This window comes from Microchirus variegatus (assembly GCF_963457635.1).
Source record: "Microchirus variegatus genome assembly, chromosome: 8".
Classification (NCBI taxonomy): domain Eukaryota; kingdom Metazoa; phylum Chordata; class Actinopteri; order Pleuronectiformes; family Soleidae; genus Microchirus; species Microchirus variegatus.
Genome location: NC_139809.1, coordinates 6,785,063 through 6,803,892, shown reverse-complemented (window position 1 = coordinate 6,803,892; position 18,830 = coordinate 6,785,063). Strand labels below are relative to the sequence as shown.

The 18,830-nt window shown below is 41.5% G+C and overlaps 1 protein-coding gene across 1 annotated transcript in view; it reads left to right on the top strand.

The window, feature by feature from the left end:
* Positions 1 to 298: 298 nt before the first annotated feature.
* LOC310930562 (contactin-1a-like) overlaps positions 299 to 18,830 on the top strand; it is a 63,546-nt gene continuing 45,014 nt past the window's right edge. Inside the window, exon 1 of the mRNA XM_083893590.1 lies at positions 299 to 373. The gene's annotated coding sequence lies outside the window, so the exon portion shown is untranslated. The remainder of the gene's footprint in view (positions 374 to 18,830) is intronic.

Genomic DNA, 18,830 nt, shown 5'->3' with positions numbered 1-18,830 from the left:
TGTAAGTATGATATGTATAATGAAATATCCATATGAGTTTTGACTTCTTACATTTATATTTGTTGTTTGTTTGTTTCCTATTCAAATAAATCATCATTTATCATAGTCAATAACTTTTTCCCTCTCATTGTGGTTAATTAGGTTATATAGAAAGCAGGGAGAGGACGTCTGTGAGGGGGGAGACACAGCCTCTGTGGAGCAGAGGAACACGCAGGTCTAGCGCCCCCTAAGTTGACAGTCCTCCTCACCCCTTCTTCATCCAATCCACGGTCACCGGAGCGCGGCTCTGTCACTTCCCCTTCCCCGCTCCTCATGTAAACTGGGCGATGCGGAGCTGAGAGCAGGTGTGAAGGAGACGCGGACTCTGCGCAAGGTAAGGACGCGGACAGCTGTGGCACCAATGCATGTGTTTCTGTAGTATTATTATTATTATTTATAATAGTAATAATGCAACATTTATGGTGGAGGTTAATTTCCCAGAGAAGACGCCGGCTGTGTTTTGACAGCTGGTGAATCAGTGTTGTTTACAACAGGGCTGAGTGGGATGTGCGGATGATGGAGAGGAGCAAGCTCGTTGCAGCTTCTCTCCGCAATGCAGAATTATTAACGATTTGTCTGCAAACAAGCTGCAGGAAGAAAAAAAAAAGCATCGTTATAACAGAATACAGCGAGGTGTGCAGCGCTGTTTTTTTTTTTGGGGTGGTGCGGATGATGTTCCATGTTCCAGGATCTGCAGCAGCGGTACCGTTCTGTGCATGTACTTCCCTCCCGAATACCGTCGATTACGCTGCTTATCGTGTTGGTGTCACGGTGTTTTGGTGGATATCGCCCTTAAAGTCAGCGAGTCCGTGTTAAATTCGGCGTTAATGAGAGAGGCCATAGTTGAAGCCGAAAGATTAGGGAGGGACTGTAAACACTTGGTGTTCGTGTCCCGTTTGATTGACTGATTTAGGCGTCTGTCACCTTCAGTGTCATGAGTGGATGAGTCGTAAATGCTTTAATCCCAACATCACTGGGTTGTTCTGTCAGCAGGTGTTTATAGGAAGGTGTGCTGGGCGCGTCCAGACACAGCAGACTGCAGAGAAACTGTCTAATGCTGCTGGATGTTGTCAAAGTAAAGGTGTTTCTGCTCTCACACACACAGAGTAGATTTCACTCACTCGGTCGCATGGTGACACAGAGGTTTTCTCACTTTAAAGGTCACATAGAGTGGTCCTGTTGCACATAAATGTTAGTTATGGAGGTCTACTTACTAACTTGTTTTTATGGTCAAAAACCTCCTAGTTGCTGTAAACTAGCCGATAGAAATCCTCTTTTCTGACAGTGTTTTTCAGCCGCGATGTTTCAGAGTGAACTTTCACCCCCAGAAGACAGTCTTGTGATTGGCCACTACTATCCAGCACATCCGTTCTCAGAAGCGCAGCGCCCCCCTCTGGAACGGCGGATGCACTGCTCCTCATTATCAAAACATTGTTTTAACAGTGTTTAAAAATAGCTTCGTCACGACTCCCCGCCGAAGTCCCTTTTATGACTTTAAACCGGAGTCAGACCCAGAGTCAGAAGACACTGTTGCTCGTGAAACACCTCCACAACGGACGTTATTCTTCTTCTGCGGTTCAATGTACGCAACCGGATGTGCCCGGACTACCGCCCGGAGTAGGACGATCGGTTGTTCAGGAGAACCGCTGCTTACGTAACTATTACGGGATTTTCAGTGATCTCGTTTAGCCCTGAGATTACAATAAAACAACGTTCTCAGCAATGGCTGAACTGTTTGTTTCGAACCGTCAGGCTTCATAAACAAGGTAATGACGCAGATACACACCAAAAAAACCAGCGATAATAGGAACTTCCGGTCTAGTTCCGCTTTAAATGGTAAAACATGATTAGCATGATGTAGTATTTGTGGCCAATATCTCTAACATTTCTGCTGATGCTGCCAGTGTGATGACCATCCCGATTGAAGCTTAAAATAACTAGTTTTATAATTTCTTAAAATATTGTTTATTAGTATTTAAATCACAGTATTTTTCACAAAAGTTTTTTTTTTTTTACCACAATTGCTGTTTCCATGTCTGAAGTGATCTGGTCTCCCCACGTCATGTCCGGGGGAAAAAAGTGTTTCCATGACACTTTTGCGATAAACTTTTATATCGACAGGTATGAAAAAAAAAACACCTCATGAGAGTGTAAAAATGTTCTTTGAGATATTTGAGAGGTCTTTCCAAATGTAGGTGTTTCCATTACCAGTTTTTTTTTATTGCAATATTTAGGTTTTGTGCATTTCTACAGCAAATAGAAACCCAACTGTTGTTAGAAGCACTAGCTTTAGCTTAGTCTGCTGGTAGAAGCACTAGCTTTAGCTTTAGCTTAGTCTGCTGGTAGAAGCACTAGCTTTAGCTTTGTCTGCTGTTAGCGGCACAAGCTTTAGTTTAGTCTGCTGGTAGAAGCACTAGCTTTAGCTTAGTCTGCTGGTAGAAGCACTAGCTTTAGCTTAGTCTGCTGTTAGCGGCACAAGCTTTAGTTTAGTCTGCTGGTAGAAGCACTAGCTTTAGCTTTAGCTTAGTCTGCTGGTAGAAGCACTAGCTTTAGCTTTAGCTTAGTCTGCTGGTAGAAGCACTAGCTTTAGCTTTAGCTTAGTCTGCTGGTAGAAGCATTGGCTTTAGCTTAGTCTGCTGGTAGAAGCACAAGCTTTAGTTTAGTCTGCTGGTAGAGCATGGATGTATAATATGAACTGGATAGAGCTCCGGCCCCTCTGCCTTGAAGACAATTTTTACATGGTGGCCACTGTGGGTACTGCAACAGAAAACCCCATAAAAACCAAAAAGCCCAAAAAGCAATTTTCCCATTGACCGCAATAGTAAAAGAGACGCCTGTAAAAGTGTCCACAGGACACCTCGAGACATGGACACAGGCTTTTATAGATCTTTATGTGGTAGTGACACATGACCCATAACCCGGAAATAAACACGGAAGTCCAAAAACTTTTTTGGCATATGCGCTGGGTGAGCAGCTTCATAGGACTGAACGGAAGCGAAGGGGCGGTGCTCTATCCAGTTCATATAATACATTCATGTGGTAGAGGCACTAGCTTGAGCTTGTTGTAATTTTGTATTTTTAATGTTTTAATGAATTGCTTTCCAAATGGCGCTGTGGAAAAAGCCCACATCTGACAGGGAAAATAGCCAATACTAAAGCGTGGCACCTGGGGTGGTGACCCCAGTATTGCGTAACAAATGGGAGATGGGACCCCCCCCTATTATTAGTGGGTAGTCTGTTGACGTCACATTTTAGTATTTGTTTGCCTCACTTGGAACCTCGCCAGAGCAGGTACAAAAAAAGAACGAGGTACCATGTACTATCACTTATGAAAAAGCCAAAAAAAATGAGTAGAGTCAAGTTGCGCTGCGATGAGTCATGATCGAACTGTATAGTGGGAATGACGAGGGGTTATTAGAGCCGTGTCTGTCAGGTGACTTGGCAGTTGGAGTTGCTAATGTTGCTGAAGTGATGGCGGTGTGTTGTTCGCCTATTTTTAGGTGCAGTTAAATATCAGAGTACTATTTTCCACTGCACTTTGGAATGTTGAACATTTCTCAACTTTGCAACAGACACGATCTCTTAACATCATTCATTTATTTGAGAAAGATCCGGTATTCAGTTTGATGATTTATTTGCAAACTAAAAGGTGGGCAGCCGAGAGGAAAGGCTTTGAGCTCGTAACCAGGTGGACAAATTCACTATCACTAATTGGTGTGTGTGCAAAAATTACAAATTCTAAAATCGTATTAGATTCTCTCCAGTAATTCATAACCATGCAAGAACACTAGATAAAATGTGTTTTATAAAGGTTTTGATAAAACTACAGCTTTAACATTCACTGCAGGTTGAGTAAATATGTATCATTCCTTAACATCTGTTCATCTCAGACAGTTATTTCTCATCCATTTGGATAAACACTTTATCTAAATGGACATGTTTGGACACTGTGAGTGTGCACTGAAATATTTTTAGCCGTATCTTTCGTTTTCGATTATTTGGTCTGTTTTTTTTTCCAGTTACAGGTGAAAGCGTTCAGCGTTTGTTTGTCCAGAGTGAATCAGAGCCGTGAAGGTGGCGCAACATGTCAGCGTGATTTCATGGCTGCCTGTCAGGAAGAGCACTTTATGAATCCTATAAGCTTATAGCTGCTGCTGCTGCTGCTAATGCATCCTGTGCTGTCCTGTGTGCACCCTGAGGACATACCGCCTCCTTCATGCTAGGTGAATGAATTTACTCTGATGAGAGGTAGGCTAACGAAGCAGCATTCCCTCACTATGTGACACAGAAAATGGCTGAATATAGACTTCTATGTGGTGAAATGTGTGTTATAATACCACACCCTGTGCGATGTGGCTGCTCTGTGATGCATTTCGAGGCTTCAGCCTCCACCAGTGTCACATTCACATGACTCGACACCAGTACAAGGCTTTTTCTATTTCACAATCTCCTGAAATCTCTCTCATCTTAACCCTTTAAGGTACACACCAAGAAAAAAAGCAAAGGAAAAATGATTTTCATCCATTTTTTTTATTATTTTTTATTTTATTTACTTATGATAATTAGACCCTACGATATTTCAGATACAGGCCTCTACCAAACGGTTGAGACGTCTGTGCATAATACACCTTGTTTCATAATACACAACATTCAGAACAAGTCACATTTAGTGTTAGTGAGTTCAGCTTGATGCATTTTTTCAATGACATATAGTGACTTTAAAGTGTGGTTGACCAAATGGTTGAGTAGTACCTTAAAGGGTTAATTCAGCCAGCATAATTACGATGCACAGTATTGTGACTGTCTGCCATCTAAGATTAAAGCAATTTTAAGAGTGTTTTTTGGGGGGAGATTAGATCTGTTTCCAGATGTCCTACAGAGCCCTTCGTGACAAATTCCCGGGCAAAGAGTCAAAGTGGAAGATAGATTAAAAAAAGAAGCTAATCTGATTAGAACCCTTGCCATTTGGCAGCTTTGGGGCTAGTTTGTAAGTCACATAAATGTTAGACTGAACACTCCCCCCAGCAGAAGATAATGGCAACGACGAGCAGACTATATAGACGCACTCACACACATAAACGCCAGCTTTTATTGCTGCAGTTGTCTTTATTGTGTGCACGAGTCTGTGTCTCCGTCTCCTGTTGACAAAACATGCGATGCCCCTTGTCTCGATGCTTCCTTTTAAATTGCTCAGCAATTTGCGCACTGGTCGTCAATGGGGAGATCCACTAATGGTACGGTGGTAAGGCAGAGACATGACGTCCTCTGTGTTTGCTTGGAGACAGACCTCTCTGTTCATGCCTGAGGAAGAGAAAAGGCCTCAGTCCCCATCTGCCACCCCTAACTATTTGAATGCAGCGCCTGCAGTTCATTCTCCCTCTGCCGACTGCTCCCCACTTGCATGTGACCCATAGATCTTATGTGGACGGACAGCAGCGCTATGTAAGAAAAACTCCACACAATACGCACTTGTGCTGTGTCCACAGTTTCCCCCCCCCAGGATGTTGTGCTGTTGCACATGATTACAACAAATTCAAACGGTCATTGTGAAATTCTATACGTGTGTCCAGTCGCCATAGTTTCCTCAGTCTTAAAACAAAAGTCCACTGTGCTAAATATTGAGGCAATATACAAATAACATGTACAATATGTCACCACAATGACCGTGTTGCCCCTGGTTAGGGCGATGCAGTCGTGTGAAAATGATGTCTTTGAGTTTACTGTAGCAGCAAAAACTACAGCCAAAGGTTTTTAGCTTGTTTGTTACCACATGTAATGTGATTGATGATTGAACTTGGATTGCTCTTTGGACAGGGCATTTGTGCGGTTATGCATTAATAATAATGTGTACGTTTTATAAAAAAATGCTCAAAAAGTTGACCCCAAACTCTGAAGCATTCAGGTGATATCTATGGAAATGATGCTTTACTGCAGCCTGAATGCAGGCACTAACATCAGTTTGCTGTATCTCTTAATCCCTTACATTGTTTTATAGGGATGTGACTCTTTGGGTGGCTCACGATTCGATTCCGATTCTTAGGCTCACGATTCGCGATTCAACCGATTCGATTCATACGATTCCTGATTCAAAAATTGATACAATAGTATAAGCATAGTGTGTTGAGGCAAATTATGGCATCAAAACTATACAGTTTGTATAAGATATAAGGCAAACTTAAGACAAATGTTAACATTTATTCATTGAAAACAAATAAAAACTTACTTGCTGTACTTACTTGCATTTCTCCCAGAAATTACAAAATAAACTGCACACAATTTTTTTTTTTTTTCAAAAATAGATTTTTGAAGTTTATGAATCGATTCAGAATCGTGGCTGATTAGAATTGTGATTCCTATGTGAATGGATTTACCACCCACCTCTATTGTTTTGCATGTCAAGGAGTTTAATCCTAAATCATACATTTCATTTATTGTATGTATGAATAAAGTGTGACCGTCTGGGCTGGTGTTCTATTTCCGACACCACTGTTGGTCCTTTGATTTTAATGATCTCAAACACAGGCTAGTTAATCGATAGCCCATATTAATAATCCTACAGATTAAATCCTATAATGGATTTAAGTTGTATTTGTGGTTGAGTCTGTGAGTGTTACACATCTAGCACTTCTGTCGTCCATTTGCAACTTGTCATAATTATGTGTGATCAGGAAAAACATACAGAATGTTCTACATAAAGAGATAAAAAGTTTTAAATAATAAGTATAAAAAAACAGTGAGTCATTATACTCTCCTTTTAGAACGTATTTGTTTTCACGACAGAACATTTAATCTGTTCCACCGTTTTTATCAGCTGCCTTGAGGATGGATGCTCAGTCGGCCAAAGTGATGCCTCGTTCCAAATCTGATTCCTTCCTTTCCATGAAGATAATCTGCTCTAGACGAGCTGTTAGTGTTCAGAAACTGTCTGCTATCTCCCTCTGGCATCTAAGGGGGAAATATAGTGTCATTGATCAATGTCATCGACATGTTATCACACAGTACTAAGACATTTTGTGTTTAGACACGGGGATTTGTCATTTGGAACAAATGAGGATCAATTCCACAAAACCTCGCTAAACTTCATTGTTCTGGTTTAAGGGGCCGGCTCTCAGTTTTTAAAATATTGCTATTTTTAGGAACAGTGAAGATCTGTAACTAGGTTACATCTGACAAGACTTCATGTCTTTTCTCTGATTCATTGCTCTTTTTCTTTTTTCCCTGAGATATTTTTAGACTTTACAATCAAAGAACATATCTTGGGATTCATGGTCTCAATTAAAAGCAGATTACAGCTGTATGCCCTTCACCTGCCAGAATCTGTCAATACAGACCAGCCATTTCAATTTTTCATAACATTATTTGACTCCCTTGAAGTCGGCAGCACAAGTAACACTTTGATAATTAGCAGAACAAACCTTAGCTTCAGTGGAATCAGTCACCATAATATTATTTAAGAGTTACTCAACACGTTGCTAAGTGCATGATTGGATTTGTTGAGACAGTTCTAGAGTTTGTGTTGAGAAGTAAAAGAGACGCTAAGGTCAATTAAATAGTCAATTTCAAGCATCTTATTGCGTTCAAGTCCTAATTAAAGTACTCCTCAAAGTGTCAAGTTACCTCGCGTGAATTACTTTAACGTTGGGCTGAGCACAAATATAACGTTACACACAGTGGACTCAGTTGGCCCCACATGGGAGTCTTGAGCCATCTGTTTCAGAGACGGTGTTCACGGGGCTGCAGAGCAGATGTTAAAGATCATTTTGTTGTTGTGCGTGGTTTGACATTTCTGACGCAGCTTAGAACCATATTATAGAAAACGTACAAAATCCCAGATCATAATCAAACACAGATTATTTCTGTAAATCTTTGGGAAAGCTGTAAAATGAAGTCGTTGCACTTTTGAGGCAAAATAATCACCTTTGTTGCTCACAAAGTCTGACAGCTACAACCATATCCCCTCTGACATATTGTAGCTAATCCATAATCTGCATAAGGTAGTGTTAAGCAGCATTTTGAAGATTAGATTACCTCTGTGTCCTTCATCGTTTTGTATTCTCAGTAATGGGCTGCATTGTTTTGGATTTAATCCTATTTAATCTGCGTTCATCATGGGGAATTTGGAAGCTTACTGTACTTTCAAGCACTGGAGCTGTAATCTTCCAGTGCTGGGGAGAAGAAGAGAACAAGGCTGGTGCGCAGGGAACTGTCCAATTAGGTATGAAATCGTCTTCCTCCTTGGGGCCAAGCCACTCTTGGAGCCTTTGAGCAAGGCCTGTTGCTATGGTGCTGGGAGCATATGTGGAAAGCAAGAGCATATATTGTACACGTGTATATGGTAGTCGAGCATGCACGGCTCTTCTGCTTCTTTTCATGTATACTAGATGATGTTTCTAATGTTAACCCAGCATGTGTTTTGGGTTGTGATGATGCATGCTGTATGTGGTTGTTGGCTCAGAACCGTCACATTAAAAGCACACTGTACTAAAGTGCAGTCGTGAACCCGTCACCAGTCGTGTGCTGAAAATCATGAAAGACTGGCAGAGGTCAAAGGGCATTTTTACACTGATCAAAAACGTCCTTGTGAGAGAGGCTCACTGGGATTTGAGCTGACGGCCCCCGAGTCTTCCGTGTGTGTCAGAAGTGCATGGATAGAACGCTGATTGCGGTGAGAGCCCAAAGGCGAAGGACTCCTGGCACGTGGAGTGAATACTGAGCAAGCCAAGCTCCTGGGAAGCCTCATTAGACGTTTAGGGGCGTCCTGTTTTCCCCCCTCTCTGGACAGCTGGACAGCTAAATTGTTTGTGGATCAATAGTTTAGCTTCCTACTGGCTCCACAGAGTGAGTGAAGTGCATTTAAACTCAAGAAATCCCATTATGCTTGGCAGAGATGGGAAGCATAGCACTAGGCACCTCAGAAAGTACTATTGCTGTGCGTCCATGATTCAATCAGCATGTTTGTTTATCTGCAGCTTCTACTGAGGCCACTCAGTCATTTCCATGATGTGTCGGCTAAATAGATCCTTCAATAAGCGAAATATGCCATATTTTTAGTTGGTCAAACCTTAATCGACCTACTGTTAATAGATCATTAAAGTGTATTCCCTTTATCTACACTCTTAGAAATAAGGGTTCCAAAAGGGTCCTTCTACAAGGGCTGAGGTTCTACCTGGAACCATTTGCTTCTGGAAAACCTTTTTCCGGAAGAAATGGTTTTTCAAGGGTTCTTGGAAACACTAATGGTTTCAGTAAGAACCATTTTGATCCAGAGAACTCTTTAAAACCCCTTCCCTGAATAAAGGGTTTTAAACGGGTTCTTGGAGGAACCCTCCAAAAGGGTCAGTAGGTTCTACCTGGAGCCAAAAAGAGTTCTCCTATGAGGACAAGCCGAAGAGCCTTATATGGTTCTACTTAGCACTTTTATGTCTAAGAGTGTACAGAGTGCTCTCTCTAACTTTGACATACATCTTCATAAATATTTTCCTTCTTTTTCTACCTTGTTTGTTCTGTTGAAGTTAATATAAATCCGAAGAACTTACTCTCTAAACACATCAATGACTGAAACTCTGAACTCTCACAATTTACCGTTCACACATCTGATGTTTTTCTCTGCAGCTCTTTGGCTACATATGTAAAAGGCATAGAGAGAAAAGGGTAGAAAGAGGAAAAGGGGGGTGTGTTAGGGGTGTAAAGAGAAACACAGAAGAACAAAACATTCCTTAGATCAGTGTAACCAGAAATAAAAGCAGTGACTGGTGCAGGCATTGGTCCGTGGCTCTGCTGCTGCTCTCTCCTTGCCAGTATGTCTGTGTTTAGCTGCTCTGCCTCTGCCTATCTCTACATGAAGAGCTCATTGATGTAGGCGACATTAACATTCAGTGTAGGTGAGCCCTGACAAACAGGTCGGTTTTCTGTTTCACACCAACAAACCTGCTCCCTCTGGGTTCTCTGAAAGGGGTCGCAAACACGCTCGCTCGTTCCGCGGCTAATGAATGTGGATAAAAGCGGTGAAAAGAATCCTTCTGCGACCGTTCCGTCCTCCTGAACTGTGCACTCTCTCAGTGTCAGGCCTCACGCTGCCAACTCACATGTCAGTTCAGCACTTTTCAGCTGGCGCAACACTGTCACATCTGGCCCACACACTCTTCAGATGATGTAACCACCTGCATCATGTTTTTTTAGACGCGCAAACACAGCTGCACTAATAGCTTCCCTCAAAGGACACGGTTTTATTTGTCTATCATGCTTTAGATCTGAGACTTTAGACTTATGCTAATAACGGCTCCAAGTTTATTTCCTTGGCTCAGTTTTTAGCTGCAAGGAGCTTTTGTTGTAATCTGCCAGTTCCTGCTGCTGACATTATTCTCACAGTTTTACTTAGCAACAGAGAATGACTGTGTCTAATATTAAAAAGAAAATAGTGATCCTGAGGTTCTTTATTTCCGTGCTTAAATTATTATCAGTCAACAGAGTACGGCTTGAATGAGTCAGGCAGGGGTAGAGATGGTTGGTGAGGGGGGGGGGCAGAGGAAACCAGTTTTTGTTTGTCTTTTACCATGCAAGCATTTCTCTGTACACTCTTAGAAATAAGGGTTCCAAAAGGGTCCTTCTACAAGGGCTGAGGTTCTACCTGGAACCATTCGCTTCAAGGGTTCTTGGTAACACTAATGGAACCATTTTGATCCAGAGAACCCTTTAAAACCCCTTTCCTAAATAAAGGGTTTTAAAAGGGTTCTTTGTGGAACCTTTATAAAAAGGTTCTACCTGGAGCCAAAAAGGGTTCTCCTATGAGGACATGCCGAAGAACCTTATGTGGTTCTACTTAGCACTTTTATTTCTAAGAGTGTACCTCTTCTCCCTTTCTGTTCCCCATTTTTCCTTTCACCCCAACCAGTCTAGGCAGATGGCCGCACATCTTTGAGTCGGCTTCTGTCAGAGATTTTCTTCCTCGATCTCCTTTTGGACATGCCGAAGAACCTTATATGGTTCTACTTAGCACTTTTATTTCTAAGAGCGTAGGGGTGGATCAAATCGATGCTATAACGTCGTCCTGCTTTGTGCAACACAATAATTGATACGCCAGGGCAAATATCGATATTTTAAATAATAAATGAAGGCGTAAACAGTCCCTGCCAGTTTTGCACACCGGGAACGGTTAACTGTAAGAGTTTACAGTGAATAAAGCTACGTTAAGAGATGCCCCATCTACGCTCAATACACAGACTTTATACACTAAATGTAAATATCGAAATGTTTTAACATTTCATGGACGTTTTGTTTTCTTCAGCTAGACAGATATCATGAGCTATCCAAGTAACAATATCTAATATATTGATTATCAAAGAATCTCTGTATCGTGATACTATTGGTATTGTGAGGTACTGTGTGTTTCCATGCACAATTAAGTTGAGCTACAACCACAGCTTCACGATGCTGTTCTTGTCCCAGTTGTTCCCCCATGTTTTGGTCGCTGCTGTCTTATTCTTCTGTGTAGCAGCTTCTTCAATCATATCTAGGTTTAAGTTGTGGGGATGGGAACTGTGGCACATGATCAGAGCACCCCACGTTCCTAATGCCATGTAGTGTGTTTCTGTATATAATACTGTGGCTGTAGAGGAAGTGATACGAGTAATGAAAGGAAATAGGCCGATAATGAAGATGTGAACCAAGATGCCACACTTAAAATTCTCTTTACTGTCTGAGGGAGATACCAACATTAATTCCCCGCACATCTCTCTCACATTATTCCACAGAGAGAGAGAGAAATAAGCCTCGCATGCATATTAATGGAGTATTTCTCCACAGTAGGACGAAGCCCTGGAAAGCTTCCATTCTGTATGTGTTGGCCTTGTGATAAAATGTGTCAGTAGTGTGGCGACCACCGTCGCCGGTTGTATTATTCATGAGGACGGTGTGATGGTGGAGGAAAGGGCATCCAGAGGTGAATCTGACTGAGAGTCAAGGATATGCTGATATAAACAGGAAACAGGAAAAACAAAAACACCTGGTTGGTTATGGAGATTAATAAATAAATGTTGATGAACAAGGAGAAATGATCTGCTGTCTCAGCTGGAATCAACGATTCATCTGTAATTCACCTTTTACAAGAGGACGAGCACTGACACACGGGACAGACGGAGTGAAGGGCACAGCGTCACAGTCGGCCAGCGCACACACACACACACGCACACACACACACTCACTTATATTCAGAGTGGGTGGAAGAGGAGGGGCTCAACTTGTCTTCATTTCTCTGCAACACAGACAAAACAAAACAATGCTCTTCTGTATAACTGAAGGGGAAAGGACTCTGCTGTTTGTATGATGTTAATCCCTCTGACTCATGACTAACAGCAGTTTTTAAGCAAAACATGCTGCTAACTAGATTATGAAAAAAAAATATTATCACAATATCATTTTTCAACGTCGATTTCAATCACATCAGTATTTCTGTCAAGCTTAAAAGGTTCCTCTTTAAAAGGTTTTGGTTAAATAACAACTATTAAAAAAAACGCATATATTGCCTAAACTCTAAATACTGGTTCGAAGGAACGACCTTCATGCTTTGTCGTTTTTTTCTTTGCAGAGCACAAAATAGGTTAAACTGTTGGCAAACACACCACAACACTTTGCAGCTGTTCTTCTATCCTCCCTTTGCAGTCCGTATATAACAGGGGGAAACGGTATCGAGGGTAAATTACTTTTATCCGCCACTTAAATCCTTTATTTTTCGACCGTGCTTAATTACTCCATGTCCTTGGCGATGAAGTAGGCGATGTGTTTGTGATATCAGCGTTTTTTTATGGTCTGCTGTTGTGGTGCAGACATCACGTTAGCTTTTATGGGAGAGCCACCGACACGTACTTGGGATCTTAAGACTGTAAAGTCTTGCATTGCGTGTTCTCCAGGAGATTTGTTCTTCTGTAAAACTGTCGCTTGAGGTTTTGTCCGGATTTTCTGTGATCGTTTTCCCTTTTGACTCACTCTCACTTCTGGCGTGGCTGCAGCATGATTGGTTCAAAACACCGCTTCTCTCTTTGTCGTTGGCTGTTGGGGTCGTCTGTCAAAACATCAAGAGTTGCATCAAGAGTATCTTGTTTTTTTCTCGTTTTATCGCCCAGCTCTACTTCTAACTGTAATTAATAATACTATGATTTGAAACCACTGAAAAGACTGCTACATGGTCTGGTTCTGCATCTTCTCCCATATTTTGCTGCTGTATGTTATTGCAAATCTGAGATACTGTACTGTACTGTATGTAAGCTCACTTTTCTGATCCAAATATTTGTTTCTTGTGTCTACAAACGTGCATATCAACGTGTTGCTTTTGGCTGAAATCAGGAAATTAGAGCGATGACAGATGTCTATGCACCCTCTCGTTCAACTATCATAGTTCTCTAAGGATCTCTGAATCAGAAGCAGCTGGATGGCGAAATCAAGAAGCTTCTTTTAGGTGAAAGTTCCCTGTGAATACTGTTTGAGCAGTCGAGCAAAGGCATCTGTTTGAAGCATAATAAATAAATAGTCTCAATAACCTAGTTTAGCTTTCTTGCTGTTACTGGAATAAGGCTGAGCTTGATTAGAAATGCTGTAGCTACACGGATTGCTGCCTGTGCTGAATGGCAAACAGATTCAATAATTAGTGTATAAAGTGTGTACACATGCTTATACTTACGCAGCGGAGTTTGTCAGTTAATGGTCTGGATAAGATATTAACTTCTCCTTTTCAATGCATTTTCCTCACCTCTTCCATGTTTAAATGGGCACACGTTCTCACGCCATGTGCCGCGGTCACATAGTGCGACTTGGCCGAGTTTCACCTGTTGACTCAGGTCTTTGCCCAAGCTGTGCTCATTGTTAGTCCACTCACACACTGCTTTCCAACAGGCTGTCTTCCTGTGGCCATGTGCTCTGCAGTAAACACAGGTTGACTGGGCCTGTTGACATGAACACTGTGTTCCGGACATGAACGTAGGTGGATTGGAATGCTCTTTTTTTGGAACCGAATCTTGAATGATCTTACAAAGGAAACGACTAACAGATGAATGAGGTGCTTTGAGTGTCTCATGAAAGGGTGAAATCATTTTACACATGATGGTTTTGGCCGGTGAACGAGACTGAGGAACCTGCAGTGGCACAAGAGTAGAGGACGATTCCTGATTGTTATGTTTATGAATATGCCTGCTACTTAAGCACTGACATACAGTCGACTAATACAGTAAGGCAGTGACTCACTGGAACCACAGAGCATGCTTTGTTTGGTCCACTTTCTCTGGAGTATGTGCTCACCGGGCTTTCCAGAACAATAGATCATTTAGTTGTGTTTAAAAGACCAATGAAGGACTTTGGTCACTCTTTGAGTCTCCTATTCAAGTTGTTTGGACTTTAAATTTAAAGGTCCCATATAATGCAAAATCAACTTTTTGCGACCCTACCTGTCGCAAAAGTGTGAAAAAAGATGACTCGCATATGTTTTTGTGGTCCTCCTCAGTCTAATTACAGGAGATAAAACATGCGATGTTGACTTTTGCGCTCATTGGGACGTCCCAATACGCTAAATTCCGCGACCAAAATTGGCGACCATCCGAAAAATGGAAGTCCTTGAAAAGTTCTATTCTTGGCTCCACAGTGCAGCACAGAGTTCTACACAAACTTCCAGCCTCAGAGGATTTATCTGTCCATCTGGATACATGTTATATATGACAGCAATGTGCCTGCTAGAGCCTGCAAATGATCACTTTTCCAAATGCTAACTGCTGTTAGCTCCCAGTAGCCTCTGTGGCTGATGTCATTTCCTGTCCCTTAAATTTCGTTTTACTTTTTTATTTTTTAAAGAGATACTACTCAACAGAGCGTTCTGAACAGGGCTGTTTTGGCAGGGTGATTGAACTGCTGTGGTGCTTCATCCTTATGCTATTTTGACCAAAGCATGTCACAGACATGTTCATTAGGACACCAGGGAACTAGTTTAACTTGGAGAAATAGGATATGAGTCCTTTAATATTTATTATTTTACATTATATTTCTTGCCTTGTCTGTCATGTATGTGCACGTCCTGCCTATTTCGGTTGTCTGCTTCATTTGAATGTGTATCACATCATGTGTGTCATTAAACCAGCCTCAGCACACACAGTGTTTTTAATCTCTGTGCTCAACAGTGTCTGTCAGTCAGTTCATCTCTTTTGCTCCTGCTCTGTTATCTGAAGATCCCTTTAGTTCTATATTAATTTGATCCTGTCATAGTTTTCAACACGTGTGCTGAACAGGTTGTTTGATAAAGCGCTGTATTCATGTCTTCGCTGACGTGACACCTCTTTGTTGTAATCAAGCAACACAGCAATAGACTCGGTTGAGTAAAAAATGTAGTTCACGACATCCAGCTGAAGGTGACACTTCAGTTTTACTGCCTCCTGGACTCATAAATAACTTGATGCACACATATTTGCATCGACATTGTGTTTGGCTGATTCTTTTATTTGATATATTTAAATCTCTGAGTTGCCCCTGGCTATAATATAGCTGTTACATCACAGCTACTGCACCAAATCCAATTTTCACTCCCTAAGCTCCCTCTGTTTACCTTTCACATGCAGTCTGTAAGTAGCTCTGACAGAAGGTGAGTAAAGTCCACTGGACAGATTCAGTAGAAAGACAAACAAAAGAGAATAGATAGTATAATTGTTTCAGTTTTGGATGGCAAGAGAAACTAGGACATCGGGGAAGTCTACTGTATATTGTAGCATTTGTTTAACTGTAATTACTGTGAACAAACAGACAGAAACTCTGCAAACTGTTAGAAAAAGACAGATGGTAAAATTATGTCCTTTTTTCCCTGCCAAGTTGAGTGTAACAGGAAAAGAAGTAAAATGCCACAACAATAGGGAAGAAGTACATATTGTTGGAGAGACTGAAGAGGTTGAAAGATGATTCTAATGAAGTACAATATTTTTGTAAATGAATATCAAACAATAAATTGATTCTACAGTCAAGTCTAGTGGTTGCCATGTTTCCACGGACATGGAATAATGCCTGTTTTGAGTCTTGAACCCCCCCCCCCCCCCCCCAAGACACACGCATAACACAACCACTGCTGTGGCTGTGACTGATTTACATTCTGTCTCAGTTGTCGTCGCATCCTCATGTGCTTGGAATGAACACTTTTTCTGACAATTAGTGCAGCAGTGAGTGTAATCGTTTCCCTAAATGCTGAGGCAATGGAACGCTAGACTCTGAAGCTGAATTTGCACGTAGTGCCGTGCACGTGTAACACACACACACACACACACACACACACACACACACACACACACACACACACACACACACACACACACACACACACACACTCACAGTCAATCGCTCACTGGAGCTGCTGTGTTTCTCTTACAGAGCTCTGCAGAAATAAAGCAGTGTGTGGAGGAGAATACGCACAGTCGTCAGGAGCAGTGTGGGGTTAAGTGTCTTACCCAAGGACACATTGGCCGCCAGCTCCTTATAGACTCTCTTTCTTTGTTTGGCTGTGTATTAAAATATGTCACTATCGTCAAGTATAAATCCAGTTGAAGTCAGTATATCACATTCATTCTAAAACTGAAGGAAAAGAAAAGCAGCTTCTGCCTCTCCAGGGTTTGCATCTTGGACGTATATAGCATAAACAGTTCATGTGGGTTTGCCGCTGGCCGTCGACAAAGCTGCAGTTTTGATTGTGAAACCTCATGAATTAAAGACCTACGAGGTCAGAGCCATTGAAATTCCTGTGAACGGGCGGAAAAATCGTGGCATTCCAGTCCAAGGACAAACAACAACCTTTGTGATTGAAGACGTAGATGATTAATGACCAGCTGGTATAATGGAACAGTAAACATGTCATGATAGTCCTGACATCAGAGCACCAAGCTGCTTCTGCTGTCACCTCAGAGAGAGAAAATGTGTGAATGGTCCCACATGGAATATAGGAGTATGAAATGTGGGAATATTAAACTGTATGTTGTTGTTATAGATTGGACACATGCAAGCCTGTCTTACTAAGAAAAACAAAGTAAATGTTGGCCCAAACTTGTTGAGATGACCTACTTTCTTTATTCAAGAGGTTCTCAGACTTTTCATGACACAGATGTCGCAACAATGTTATATAAAACTCTTCATTATCTCTCCACTGAGAAAACAAACATCAAATTAAAATCAGATGGGATGTTTTGAAGAGGAAACAGCAGTCAGTTAGCCCGAATCTGTTGCTGGACAACTGTGTGTGTGTGCTAGGAAAACCTCTAATGGTAATGTGGGAATCTGACTGCACACCCAAAGGCCAGACCAGGACTGTTCTTTTCTAACAAACAAAACAAAAACTGCTGTACAATCCTAACTCGGGTTTTGTTTCCAGTGTTTTGATTCATCTCAACTTCATTTGGACTTTCAGTTTCCTGATTTGGTTTGAGTTTTATTTTTGTCTAAGTGTTTTTGTGCCTTTTACTGTTTTATTTTGTCATGACACTTTGTCGCTCCCTGGTTTCTGTCTGCTTTCAGATGACCTGCCCCACCCTAATTAGTTTCACCTGAGTCTCGCCGTCTCTCTGCGTCGCCCTTTTCCCTGCGGTTCGCTCCTCGTGTTCTGTTCCCCTGTGCTTTTCATCTCTGTGCCTTTTTGCTTTGCTCTTGTTTTATTTTAGTTTCAGCCTTGCGTTGGTTGAATACATAAAAAGGATTTTTTCCTGCACTAATCCCCGAGTTGTCCTGCACTTCATCTCAACCGTTATTGGAAAATGCCAAGAAACGCAGACTGGGCAGAAACACAGGTCTATAAAATAATCCGTTACCATGACTTAAATAGTTCAGATAACACTGCAATTTTCTTTTACTGCTCTAAAGCAGTAGTTGCACTTTGCTGCCACTGGCAGGTGCTGTTCTTAGTGACAGAAGTGCTGTTTGTGTTCGCTACAGCAAAAAATGATCTGTCATCTGTTAATATTTGGTTCCTTCAGAACCAGAAGCTGTGCCTGTGTTATGTCGTTCTGTTTTCTATTTGTGTCTGCTTTTATGATCCATAAAATAAAGGACAAACATTTCTGGGGGTGTAGGATATGCCTCTTGGAAGAAATGATTGGATTTTGGTGGCAATCTGGATGTGGATTCTGATTCAGGAACAATCTAATCTAATGTAATGTAATCTTGTGACATAGAAGAGTGTATTGACACTGAAGCTCTCTGAGTCATTTCTTTAGTTACATATTGATACTGAGATATTAGCTTCATATAATATATGCTATGCCTTTCAATTTGCATTTTAATATTCCTACAGGCCTCTATAAATGTTTCCTTGACACATTTTCTCTTATCTTTTTTGCATCGAGCTGCTTACTTTACATTGTTCTGCTCAGCAAGCATGAAAATTGCCCCATTTAAGGAAGTCCTCCCATGCATCTCAAGATGCAACGCTTCTACAAGCACGGAGGGAAACTCATTGACCCCCTTCATCTGAAGGTTCTGACTGAAATCTCCATGGACAGTGCTTCTTTAAGTGAACACCAAATTGAAACCTCACATTTCTCCCCATTTTCCCTGTATTGCACTCACTATTGCTGCAGGGTATAAGTGATTAAGGGTTCAGTCTTCAAAAGAGCAGCTTTGTGCATGAGACGCATATTAATCACTTGAACGCCAATGTTGACCTATATGTTAGGGTCTGGGTCAAGGGAGGGGCAGGCTAGCCAATACATAGGGCACATATATTGAGTCTAATGAGCCTAAATAAAGCACAAGTGACAAGACATGCGTCAGACAGGCACACACGGAAAAAA